General features: G+C 44.1%; 1 long non-coding RNA gene across 1 annotated transcript in view; it reads left to right on the top strand.

Annotated features, from left to right (window-relative positions):
- The first annotated feature begins 1,673 nt into the window (after positions 1-1,673).
- LOC137570824 (uncharacterized) overlaps positions 1,674-11,702 on the top strand; it is a 40,779-nt gene continuing 30,750 nt past the window's right edge. The window contains exon 1 of the long non-coding RNA XR_011031201.1: positions 1,674-1,955. This is a non-coding gene — a long non-coding RNA (uncharacterized lncRNA). The remainder of the gene's footprint in view (positions 1,956-11,702) is intronic.

The following is an 11,702-nucleotide window of genomic DNA, read 5'->3' as shown; positions in this document are numbered from 1 at the left end:
GAAAGAAACTGTTCTTATGTCTTGAGGTCCTGGTGAAGATGGATCGGAACCAGGGCCTTCACCTCGAGGGGAGCTGACTAAAGAAGCGATAGCCTGGGTGTGAGGGGTCGTTGGTGATCTTTAAAGCTCTGGAGTTCAGCCTAGAGTGGTAGAGGAGGTCTAGAGTGGGAAGGGATCTCCCGATGATCTTCTCCGCTGATCTAATGACCCTCTGCAGTTTGAGCCTGTCGCTGGCGGAGGAGCTGGCGTACCACACCAGGATGGACGAGCATAGGACAGATTCGATTGTGGCGGAGTAGAAGTTTGTCAAAAGCTTTTGGGCCATACCGAACTTTTTCAGTTGGCGGAGAAAGAAAAGCCTCTGTTGGGCTTTCCTCTGTGTTAAGGCAGTGTTGGCTTTCCACCTCAGGTCATTGGAGATAATTGTGCCCAGAAGGCGGACACTGGGGACTCTTACCATGAACAAGTGCAGCGACTGACTGGTATATAACACTGCGTGCGCTCACGTAGGTAGGTAGGTGCACTGAACAGGCGGGTATGCAGTGATTGGTATTACAAATGTGCAGCTGTCACACACAGGTAGTCACTGAATGTGCTGGGCCTGGCAGTGGCTCAGTAGAAATTAACAAGGGGCCAAGGTCCAGCAGCTGCGACTGACTGACTGGGCTGTATATGCAACACAAGTGTCTGTGGGACACACACAAAAAAAAAATGGATCACAAGAACAACATTAGCTCTCAAAAGAGCTGTTGAGGATGAGGAGTGCTTTTTAGTAATAAGTATTAGCAAGAAGGAGCAACCTAACACAAGAGCCTAACTAAGCGTTCCCTGTGTTAGCAGGTTCTTTCCCTTCTCTAATTACTGCAGCCACACGAGTGAGTGAAAAGGCTGACGCTGCCTGCCTTTTATAAGGGGACGGGGCTCCAGGAGGGAGTGTAGCCTGATTGGCTACCCTGTGTCTGCTGACTGTGATGTAGAGGGTCAAAGTTGACCCTAATGATGTAGTATAGGCGGCGGGTCGAACTCGCATATAGTTTGAGGTTCACCGCAAATGCGAACCACCAAAGTTTGCGGTCGAACCGTTCGGGCCATCTCTATTATTGACTTATTTCTCCAGGAGCATGTGTGCATGCTTCATTCTTATGTAAGGGACTCCCTGGATTTAATAACCAAATTAATCCACATTTATATTCCACCAGGTACACTGATGATCTCGTTGGATGTCGAATCCCTTTATACTATTATAGGATATTACCATGCAGTGGAGGCAGTTTGGTACTTCCTAGCCTCAACCACGATTGCCAGATCCGAGTTCAACAATTTTCTCTTAACATTCTTGGACCATGTGCTGAAACACAACTACTTCACTTTCAATGGTAGGTTTTTCCTACAAGTTCATGGTATCTCGATGGGGGCCAAGTGTGCCCCATCAGTGGCTAATTTATTTTTAGGCTTGTGGGAGCGTAAGGTTGTTTTGGGGGGCCCAGTTTTTAAAGATTCCATTCCCATATCCTGGGATGGTTTCATTTTTATTGATGACATCTTACTTTTATGGGATGGTCCTGAATTCATTGAAGAATTGGGCAAGAACAAACTCAATATTGTACTTACCTCACAAGTGTCATTTGAATCGTTTGACTTCCTTGATCTGCATCTTTCTTTTTCAGATGCTGGACACATTGAGACGACATTGTATCGAAAAGAAACGGCAGTGAACAGCCTACTGCATTATTACTCTTTTCCCACTAAAAGTCTGAGGAATAATATACCGGTGGCTCAATTCCTGAGGAGAAATTGTTCCAATGAGGTTGATTTTCAAACACAATCTGGTTTACTTAAGGAAAGATTCAAAAATCGCGGCTACCCAAAACGTGTGATTGAACAGGTTTACCAGCAAGCGACGCACACAAACAGAGAGAAATTGCTGTATTCCACACAAAAGAAACAGTGATCTGGTAAGGTTTTGCACACCCTACAACAGTTGCTAGAGTTTGTTAAAAAATATAATTACTAAACATTGGCCCCAGGGCCGGATTTGTACTTTTTACCGCCCAAGGCCAACTATACCGTCTGTATGGTTGTTATCTCTGTGTGCCCCAATGAGAATTCTACTTACTTTTCATCACTGGATGTCACAGACAATAACTATTTCAGTAATACGCGTATAGATTCTGTAAGAACTTTTATGTTGTTTTCTATCGCGTTAATGATGAACCCATTGTGTCACCATGAGAGTTAGGCAGATGTGTACCTGCAGGACAGAGCTTACAGGTATTGCAGTGACGACACAAGTACAGGACAGAGAGTTCAAAGGTTAAAGCTGTCCTTGTAGATAGGGATGGCTGCATAGAACAGCTTTACTGCCCCTTTTGAGCTGCCCCTAAGTTTCTGGTGCCCTAGGCCATGGCCTATGTGGCCTTGCCAGAAATCCGGCCCTGATTGGCCCATCTTACAAACCTGATTCCATTGTTAACAGGTATCTTCCTGTCAGACCATCGATTACAGCCAAAAAAGCAACCAAGCCTCTGTATTATTGTTGATGGTGCTTGTCCATTCCTTTGTGGTTTCCCATTTTTGTAAAGTAGGGAAGCATTAGAAACTACAACCAGTACTGATTGTTGTCCTTTATTTTCTGTCTGGGAATTACCAGTTTTCATATTAAACCCATAAAGTTCACTGGTGTTCCAGGGACAAGAATTACATGCCAGTGTCAGTGGGGACATAGACGGCAGTAAAAACCTTAAATCATTTTCAATCAATTTTAAAACTATTCAAAATTTAAAAAGGAACATTTTGGAATCTGGCTGGATCTGGAAGCCTGCTGTTGGTCGCCATGGTTTCAAGATATAAACAATTAGTATTCTATAATTTCCAACTGGAATTGTAAAGTGCCTATAGAGTCATACACTACGATTTTACACAGAAGAATATAAGCCCCTGTTTTTAAATATATGCTGCATCTCTTATTAAAGATTCCATGGACCTTTGTAGCAGTATTCTTAAAAATAGATCTGAATGGTCTCTGTAGTGTACTAAGCCCTTGAAGCTGGAAGGCCTCCAAGCTCCTGGTCAGAAGCGGTCATAAATCTCATCCGCAAGGCAGATGGGGACTCCAGGTTCTGTAAATCATACCAGCTAATTTCCCATTAATGTTGATGATGAGCTGTTTGCAAAAGTCCTGGGCAATCATCTCAAAGTGCAAGACAGTGATTCACTGGGGTTAAACAGGTTTTATGCCAGGTAAAGAAACTACCTGAATACACGATGCCTGTTTCAGAACCAGATGGCCCACAATGACAAAGCCGGTCTCCATGTATGCCAAGAAGGTGTTTGACTCTGTCAAATGTAATTGTGGAACTGTGGAAGTTTTTCAGACGGTTCAGGGTGAGCCCCAAGTTCATTGTATTGAGACCTGAAGGCTAGGATCATAACCAACATGACAGTTCCTTCACCAAGGCTGCCACTGCCCCTGTTACTATTTGTAATGACTATTGAACCACTTGACCCCCCCCCCCCCCCCCCAAAAAAAAAAAAACCCACAAGCAAAAAGGGCTATTTCTGGACAATAAAATTTTGAGGCATAGAACCTGAGCTCAATTTTAGAATGGTATACTACAACTAGATTAGGGCAATAGCACAAAGGCCAGACAAACCCTTATCAATGATCAAAAGTTTCCCATCCAGGGACCGAATCAATGCAGAAGACTGGGAATCGGCACTACCAACTTTCTACACTACTCTAATCTCAGCCAGGTCTAAACTGATCCTTTTTTTTAATTATTATTATTATACTTAGGGTATACTTTTACGGCAGCCCAACAATACAGGGTCAGTTCTTCCCCATCTTTAGACAAATGCGGGGCTACTTATTAGAATTTCCTGCATATGTTCTGGGCTGTGAGCTTTCTAGTCTGGTGTAGGTAAGGTCATTCATAAAGTCACCGAAGTCCCAAATTTCCTAAATTTTACCATGGTGTTTGTAGACAATATAGAACTGATACAATAAAGACAGAAAAAGAGCCCTTTCTGAAAAGCACCAAACTGGTCATATATAGTAAATGTCACAAAAGTCTTTATTTTGCAAAAAATCCACAATTCAAAATAAAAGCAATTAAAATATCACCATGAGAGGTGATAGGCAATGTCTCTCAAAATACCATAAATAATGGAATAAATAACAAATACATATATCAAAATAGGCAAAAAAGGAGGGGGGATCTCCCAAAAATGTAAGCCTCAAGAGGTATATTGTATAGTAGTATGGTAACATTAATGTGCCACAAACATCCACAAAGCATGTAAATAGTTCCCAAAAATTGTGAGTAATTAGTAGAAGTAGATATATATAGACATATATATAGTGCCAAGGTCAGACAGGTGATAAACCAATAATCCAGATCACATATAAAAAAGTGCATGCAAGAGTGCATAGAATGCACAGTGAAGGAATGAAACCTCTTAGAAATAGCCAGGAATAGGGATGCAGGGGAAGCCGTATAATGAAGGTGAAATAACATTGAGAATTGGGAACAAAAGTCCCCTAGTGCTGGAAAGGAACAACGCGTACGTGAGAGGCGGTGGGAGAGGTCCTAGATGCTGGGGAGAAACAAAGGCAGCCTTAGTGCACCATGCGGGCTCGACCCGCTTCAGAAGAGGCATTAAACTGCGGCAGTGAGCAGTTACCAGGCAGCAGTGAGCAGTTGTGAGAGTTTGAGAGGCATTTCACTGCCTATCAACTGTCCATGGAAAAGAGGCATTTAGGACACATCCGAGCTTGTTGTAAATAAAAAAAAATTCACTTACCCTGCCAGCCATCCTGTGCTCACGCCGCAGCTACGCTTACCGCTGGTGGCCCTGAGTCCCCTCTGGCACAGGATGTCCACTGCGCCTGCACAAGTGGCTCTGAGTTGCACTGACATTATCCGGACTGTACTGTGCCTGCGCATTTTCAGCCAAACTATGTTACTATCACCTCAAGTCAGTGGGGTTTTATTATGGCCTCATCCTGGAACTTGAAAGTTATTTGTCAATGTTGTTGGTTATGTACCATACTATATGTAATAAAAGGAAGTAAGGGTACTTAAAGTAATTTACATGAATGTGCCAGAGAAAAATAAACGTGCGAAATAGTTATAAAAATAGACCCTAAAGACTAGCACTGTAAATAATGCATGAAAAAAATCCTGACTGATAAGACTTATATGTTAAAATATAAACACATTGGAAAACACTCCTGATATACACTGGGGCCCCACATAATCCCGCTCTCCTTCCTTGAAAGGCACTTGGACAGCCAACATCACTCCTCTTTGAAGCTGGCTCCAAGGATCTTTTCTCTCATGCGCCCAGCTGTCTAGCTCCTCTTCCTCTGCAGAAAGCAGGAATGGCTAATCCTGCAGCAGTTTTTTCCACTATGTATTTAGTACACTTGAGAAGCTTCTCGGGTCCATTTCACTGCTGCTGGTATAGTTTTTTTTTTATTTCCTTACACCAAAATCTTTATTTTATACAAGTCTTAAATAGCTGTTTAATACTGCCTAGAATTACAGCCCTTTATGAAGGGACCAGTTTGTAACAGTTCATTATGGCTTTTCACTTTTTCAGTGTTGCACAACAAATAAAAACTTATGTAACTGTAAATCAAAGTGACATGACAAACAGTAATGTGATTCAGGTTTTTAAAAATAGTTGAAATCTGCTCTTTTTGTGGGAAATATTCCCACAACACTAGTCCTCATTTGCAAAATACACATGTATGCCTCGCCAGAGCAACCAGGTGCTCGGACTCTAATTTTTGGAAACTGGCATTGCTGTGCTGCCCTTTAAACTTCAACATTTTGTTATGCTTTGCTGTAATGTTTTGAGCAAATTTTACACTGTGCGTGTGCTTCTGCAATTGGTTCCGGATCAAAGGTCATGACTAAGATTAGTCAAGGGCTGAAAACAGACAGCACAGCACAGCCTGAGGAAGGAAGAAATTACTAACAAAAGCAGGTAATGCATTTTCCTTTGTTTTTCTAGTCTCCGGGTGTCCTTTAAGCAAACTAAAATATAGAAACCTTCAAAATCTACCAGAATCTGTTAAACCACTTGCAAAGTGCAGAAAACTTTCAAAAGTCTGTACACCGAAAAGAACACTTTCAATATATAAAGTATCTGCAAAACAGATTTTACTGCAAGAAAACAATTGTTTGTTTAGGTTTTCCAGTTTGCAATACAGTAAAATCTTGTTATAATAAACTCTGATATAGTAAACCTCTGGAAAAACTAAACTCAATCATTGGTTCCAGCAAATGTGTCTGTATAAATATACAATGTATGACCAATTCTGATATAGTAAACTACTTTTCCTGGTCCCTTTTGAGTTTACTATAAAGGGATTTGTCTGTGTTTACTAGAAAAAAAGGTTTTATCAATTGAATTAAGTTCATCACATAACAAAAAAAATGTTAGCTGACCTAGGATGTCACATCTATTTATACTTAACTAGCACTGCAACTTTTTTTTTTCTTTTTTGTTATCTTCATTTTGCTTGATGATATTTAAACAGTATATATCAGTACACACTTTTCTACAATAGTCAGGAAACTACCCTTTTGCATAAGAAGAGTCTTGGCACAGATGCACATTTTTGTGAGTTTTCATTGATACCCCATCAATCAAATGTAGACTTTTTTCACTTTGTGCTGGCTCAATGCCTGACAAAACAACTTGATCCAACAGCTGAGAAGGTCACAAGTTAAGAAACTTGACTTGAATCCAGGTCCTAGTTTAAAAAGTCCAAATATTCCTTGCGTAATCTTCTTCCCACTAGTCTCTTGGCAAACTGCTCCTCATGTTGAACATGTTTGGAAGAATAAATGTATCTTAACTTATTATGGAAATAGAGACTGCAAATTTAAATCCTACCAGCGCTGAATTATACTTAGGCTTTGACTAGACTGCAGCTGTTATGCTGGACTAATTCCTCAGTACAGTACTAGAAATCTACCTACACTAGACCTGTGAAGTTTTTAAAACTGTGTTTTATGTGGGCGAAATATATAATTGCTAAATACATAATCCCTAAAAAAACAATTTTTTTTTCAATGTCTAATGGAACTTTGAAAATTGAAGTAAAGATGGAAATACACTTTTCAGTCAGATGTCATTATTCCTTCGGTGAATGGTGCTTTCCAGATATGTCATTGCTCTGCTTTTGTAATTAGTTCACTGCCAGGACAGAGCATTGAGCTAGAGATCACATTACCAATAAAGAATACCCAGATAGCTCATGGTGACCCAGAACCAAGAGCGTATAAAGAGCTTAAAGAAACTGAGGAGCTCTCTTACAAAAAAAAAAACTATCCATAGTATAGCTTTGCCTCTTTAAAACAGAAGGCATAAATAATCTCTTTACACACCTAAAACCCAGGCTTACATTTAGGACCGTTAGTTTATAGCGAGCTTATGGCTTATACATTTTACAGAGTCATTCCAATTCACCATGCATACAGCCATTTACACTGTATGCATGTTGGATTGATGTGGCTCTGTAAAATGTATAAGCGGTGGGCTTGCTATACATCAGCGGTTCTGGATGTGAGCCTGGCTTTTGGGACATAAACAGATTATTTGCATATTCAGCAGTGATGCATGATGGAAGATGGGTCCTTTTTTTTAATTTATTCTTTTTGTAAATATGTTATGTATGCAAATATAACACATCAATACTTTTGTAATTTTCATACAGGCAAACAGGTCTTTCTAATTTTAATCTGAATTATTGCAAATGCCTTCTGTTTTAAAAAGGGCAATTTATATTTAGCAGTATAAATAAGTACAAACAAGATGATTGTAGCTGTGTAAGAGCATTCATAGAAGCAAAAAAGTATAGTCACTGTGTAATGTTACCTTGTACTCAGCACCATATTTAAAATGCAGCTATGTAGATTACATTTTTTAAATGCATATCATGCCCCAGTGCATGCAGCGACCTCTAGACAGCAAAGTGCAAAATGTGATTGTGTTGCCTAAACGCCTCTGTCCTACCAGATATAATCAGATAATCAGGATACAGAAAAGCAAGATTAGCTCTTTAAAGTGGATCCGAGGTAAACTTTTACTCATTGCATAATTGTGTTCCTTACATATAGTTTATAGGGCATTCCTCAAGCCAAATACTTGTTTTTTTGTTAAAATACTCTAATTCCCTATAAACTAAACAAGCCTCGCCCACAGCTTTTCCAGAGTGCTTTGGCACTTTGAGCCTTTGTAGCAAGAGCTTATGGGAGCTCAGTCTGGGCTTGAGGAGGAGGTGTTACTAGCCAGTGGTTTAACCACTTAACGACCGCCCACTGCACAGGAGCAGTCAAAGTGGATGCCGCAAGGACCAGCTCATGCCCAGAGGCGGCGGTCCTTGTAGGGGCATGGGCGGAGCGATCGAGTCATCCGTGACGCGATCCTCGTCTGGGGATCGGTAGCCGGCCATTTAGTCTCTGCTCGCCGGCCACTTAGCAGCGCCGGCGAGCGGAGGAATATACAAATCCGGCCAATCAGATGCGTATAAGGCACTTTGTTAGGTAAACAAAGTGCCTTATACATGCTTCCTCCTCGCCTCGTGGTCTCATTGTTCCAGAGACCACCAGCGAGGAGGAAGCACTTGTAAGTTATATTGCACACAGCTTTTTTTTGCCCACAGCCCCCCTGATCTCCCACCCCAGCCTTCATACCCCCCCTGATCACCCCAGCAGACCCCTGCCCAGCACCCTTGCACCCCTCTAAAACCCCCACCTATCACTAACTAGCGACACTATCCCCTGCATTAGGTCCCTAACTGCCTCCTAATCACCCCTGATCCCCCCCCCTATACCTTTAGATCACACCCCATCCCAGACTACCCCCCTGTATACAACTACCTGATCCCCCTCTGATCACCTGTCTATCACCTGTCCATCACCCCTCAGCACCCCCACCCATCAGAGCAGACCCTAACTGCCCCGTGGGGGCATCCGATCACCTGCCCAGACCCTCGATTGCCCTCATACCCCCCTCCTGATTACATCCCCTGCGCATTGTTTACATCTGTCCTCCCCAGCAATTACTAACTGATCTGCGATCAGTAACCCCCTGTGTCTGCCTCTCATCAGATCAGGGCTCAGTCTGCCCCATGCGGGCTCCTGATCAACCCCCCACCCCCTCAAATCGCCCTCAGACACCCCCCCCCAATCACCGTCCGAGTGCATTGTATTTGACTGTGCTGTGATTGTATTCGATTGTGCTGCGATTGTATTTGATTGTCCCGTGATCTGCTTAGATTGTCCCGTGATTGTTTGATTGCCTCTGAGACCCCACTTCCCAACAACCCCCACCCCCCATCACCTTCCGAGTGCATCAGATTTGCTTGTGCTGTGATTGGATTCGATTGTGCTGTAATTGTATTTGATTGTCCCGTGATCGGCTTCGATTGTCCCGTGATTGTTTGATTGCCTCTGAGACCTCACTTCCCGCCACACCCAAACCCCCCCCCCCCCCCACCCCCCCACCACCTCCAACCTCCACCTTTCCGAGTGCATCAGATTTGCTTGTGCTGTGATTGGATTCGATTGTGCTGTAATTGTATTTGATTGTCCCGTGATCGGCTTCGATTGTCCCGTGATTGTTTGATTGCCTCTGAGACCCCACTTCCCGCCACACCCACCCCCCACCACCACACCCTCCCCCCCCCCCACCCTACCCCACCCTCCCCCCCCCCACCACCTCCAACCACCACCTTCCGAGTGCATCAGATTTGCTTGTGCTGTGATTAGATTCGATAGTGCTGTAATTGTATTTGATTGTCCCGTGATTGTTTGATTGCCTCTGAGACCCCACTTCCCACCAACCCCAATACCTCTCAAATACTCCCTTTTGCTAGGTAGGTGCTCTTTTTTTCTGGGTAGTCTCGGAGGAAAACCCCATAAATTTAGCAATCCACAATGGCAAGAAGGGGGATTTCCGATGAGGAGGTATACAGGTACATGGACCAGTCGGATGAGAGCTTTTGGGAAGACTCATCCGACGAATCATCCGGGTCCGAATTTGAACCTGTGGAAAGCAGTGGTTCTCTGACCGAAAGTGATGACGAGGCTTTGGTCCCGGCTAGAGCCAGGCGTACCAGACCCCATGTCGCTAGACCGCAGGTGCCGCAGGATCCGCCTCAAGGGCAGCAGGGTGGTGCTAGCGCTGATGAGTTTTCTTGGTGAGGCAGGTACCAGCAGCGCAGTATCTCCTGGACTTAGTACCAGTACTTCCGTAGACCCTGGTGAAGTGGTGAGCGCCAGCATGGAAGTTGAAACTGGTACGGTGGCACGTGCAGTAGTACCCCCGACGCACCCACCAAGAAGAAGACGGGCCCGTAGTACCCATAGACTCCCAGAGGTGCTGGCACATCCAGATTGGCAATCCCCTGATTCCGCCGCACCCGTAGTGCCCCCTTTCACTGCCCAGTCTGGAGTCCAGGTGGCGACAGCTTATCTAGGAACGGCCCTAGACTTTTTGCAGCTGTTCATCACCCAGGTTCTCTTGGACTTAATTGTGGTTGAGACCAACGGTAAAGCCACACAATTCATCACCGCGCCCCCAGAGCAGCTATGCCCAGCCTTTCCGGTGGAAACCAGTCCAAGTTTCCGACATTAAAATGTTTTTGGCCCTTGTCCTTCACTTGGGACTAATGAAACAGAATGTATTGCGGTCGTATTGGTCTACGAACCCAGTACATCATGTTCCCTTGTACCCTGCTGCCATGTCCAGGACACGATTTGAGTCCATCCTGCGCTTCCTGCACTTCAACGACGACGAAACCTGTCATGAAAAGGGCCACCCTGCTTATGACCGGCTCCACAAAATTCGGCCCCTCATAGACCACCTGTCATCAACATTTGCAGATGCTTATATCCCTGAACAGAACATCTGCGTAGACGAGTCCCTCTTACGCTTTACCGGGCGCCTTTGCATCAAACAGTACATCCCAAGCAAGCGCGCCCGGTATGGGGTGAAACTGTATAAGCTCTGTGAAAGGGCCACAAGCTATACATGTCGTTTTAGGGTCTATTAGGGAAAAGACTCAAAATTGGAGCCGGTCGGATGCCCCGACTACCTGGGGAGCAGGTAGAAAGGTTGTGTGAGACCTGTGGAAAGGTTGTGTGGGACTTGGTGTCACCCTTGTTCCAGAAGGGGTACCATCTTTATGTGGACAACTATTACACAAGTGTGGCCCTCTATCAGCACTTAAAGTTAGAAGGAATCCGATGCTGTGGCACTGCGTGGCCTAGTCGCCAGGGCTTCCCCCAACGGCTCGTTACCACCAGACTTGAACGGGGGCAGAGGGCCGCCTTGCGTACTGAAGACCTGCTTGCGGAGAAATGGAGGGACAAGAGGGACGTCCACCATTCACACAGACACGACAGTCCAAATTCAACGGGCAACTGAGGTCATTGAAAAGCCCCTTGTCGTCCACGAATATAATGTCAACATGGGAGGGGTGGACTTCAATGACCAGAGGTTAGCGCCCTTTTTAGTTTCCCGGAAAACAAGTTGCTGGTATAAGAAAGTGTCTTTTTATCTGATTCAACTGGCAGTTTACAACAGCTTTGTTCTCTACAGTAAGGCTGGGAGAACTGGATCTTTCCTTTAATTTCAGGAACAGATCATTCTGGACATCCTGTATCCAGGAGGTGCCAGGC

Source organism: Hyperolius riggenbachi, chromosome 4, assembly GCF_040937935.1.
Source record: "Hyperolius riggenbachi isolate aHypRig1 chromosome 4, aHypRig1.pri, whole genome shotgun sequence".
In the NCBI taxonomy this organism is placed as follows: Eukaryota; Metazoa; Chordata; class Amphibia; order Anura; family Hyperoliidae; genus Hyperolius; species Hyperolius riggenbachi.
This window is presented reverse-complemented; position numbering and strand designations above follow the sequence as displayed.